At 37.2% G+C, this 1,967-nt stretch overlaps 1 pseudogene; it reads right to left on the bottom strand.

Annotated features, from left to right (window-relative positions):
* Nucleotides 1–347: 347 nt before the first annotated feature.
* On the bottom strand, nt 348–827 carry LOC124507460 (ATP synthase F(0) complex subunit C2, mitochondrial-like; annotated as a pseudogene).
* Between the last annotated feature and the right edge of the window lie 1,140 nt (nt 828–1,967).

Below are 1,967 nucleotides of genomic sequence, written 5' to 3'. Positions count from 1 at the left end.
AAGTAGCTCCAGGTTCTGAGCTGTCAGCACAAAGTCCAACAGGAGGCTCAAACTCACAAATAGTGAGATCATGACCTAAGCCAAAGTTGGATGCTTTAACCAACTGACCCACCCAGGTGCCTCATAATAAAAATAAATAAATAAATAAATAGATAAATAATATTAATCAATTAATTAAATTAACTAAATAATACAAATAATAATTTTTTCTTATTAATACAGCATTTGTCTTCTCTGTGTCAAATTCTAAACCAACCACTTTCTCCGCATAGGGAGGTGTAGGAAAAGGAACATACAAAGCATATGAGACCTGGGAGAAAGACCCATGGCAGGTGAAGACAGTTCTGTCATATGGAGAAGAGGATGACAAAGGCCACCATCAGGCAAAAAAACCCCATCGCCTCTGAGACAGAAAAGCCTAGAATGGCACAGTCTAGGAGAACAGCTCCTGGCTTCAAAAAAGGGCTCCTGGCCTAACCAATGATGAGGCTCCCAAACACAGTCTCAATTCCAGCCTCAGAGGCAGCCACCCCTACCATGGCTCCCCCAGCCCCAATGAATTTGGCTGCTGTGTCACTGCCCCATGAAATGGCACTGGTTCTCAATATGTGGCTAGGAGTAAGTGAGGTCAGGGGACACATGGCTGGCAAGCTGCTAAGGCTCTCATCTGTCAGGGTCTCCAGTGGTTTTAGCACTACTACTGCAGATACTGATTGGCTCAACAGCTGAGAGGTGCTCTTGACCAAGAAGGTGGTGGAGAACTTTGCACAGGCATACATTTTCAGGGGATGAGGGGCTGTGGCGGGAGCACTGTTCCCAGTGCAGACAAGACAACTCATTTCCTGTGATTGTAAGAGGTCTCCCTTTTCTTCCTGGCCATTAGTGAGGGACCAGTCTCGACACTTATAGACTGCTTGTAGTTTCTTTTCATGTGGCCCCCACAACACATTAGTACTAACTTCAATGTCTGCAAGGAATTTTCTTTTTCTTTTTCTTTTTTCAGTTTGCTACTCATTGCTTGACCAGATACCATTCCTTAAGGTCTATAATAATTTCTCAAATAAATGCATGCATTTTTTTTTGAAATCTTTGCTTTAAAAGTTAAATATAGTCTCCAAGGTGTTCTTATATAATTTTTCACTCAGATTTACCTATTGATTTTCTTTGAATTATCACCTCAAATCCTTGCTTGCTAATCTACTTTTTTCTCACATTCACATCTTTTTCCAAAAACAATGCCTTGTTTACAGAAATAAACTTTTACAACCCTTTAGCTACTTGGCTTGTCCAGCATGCCTGAGTTCATTGATTAAAAGCAATGTCCAGAGGTGAATGGCATAAATACCTTTCTTGACCAGCCTAAGACAACCATGGAGGAAATTTACACTTTTCTGAAATTTGTAATAGCAGCTATTACCTGTATTAAGTGTTTCTCAGAAACTACATTTAAAGCTTTAAATCTTCTTCTAGAGTTATTATTCCTTTCTAGATTAACATCAATATTTTAGTGATCCCTTAAAATATTATTTTTACACTGAACAGATTTTCTGACATAATAAACACTTGTAAAAGACAATATCTGAATTATTTTCCTCAATATAGTAAGGCCTAAGTTAATATAGCTATTTTTTAATCTGACAAAACTCAATAGCATGTTAAGCCTGTGGTCAATGTTTTCAAATATTTTAAGGAAAGTTTTTGTTTATCCATGTCTCAATAATCTTACATTTACAAAGTTTATTTTTCTCAAACACAAGATCTAATATTCATATTTGCCAAATTTACTATTGTTATTATAAGTCCAATTGTTAAAAGAAGTATAATTTATCCATGCAGGACTAACTAACCTTAGCATTATTGATGTGCCTATTAGTATGAAAAGTAGGCCTTCTAGGTCTTGATTTCCAACTATTAACTAATATAGAGTGCAGGTTGAAGGTCAGAAACTTTGACATGCATTTTACTAT

This window comes from Lynx rufus, unplaced genomic scaffold, assembly GCF_022079265.1.
Source record: "Lynx rufus isolate CCGP_SWC_20201006 ecotype Redwood Valley unplaced genomic scaffold, mLynRuf1.p SCAF_12, whole genome shotgun sequence".
Taxonomy (NCBI): Eukaryota; Metazoa; Chordata; class Mammalia; order Carnivora; family Felidae; genus Lynx; species Lynx rufus.
The sequence above is the reverse complement of the archived record's forward strand: the minus strand, read 5'-3'. Positions and strand labels throughout refer to the sequence as shown.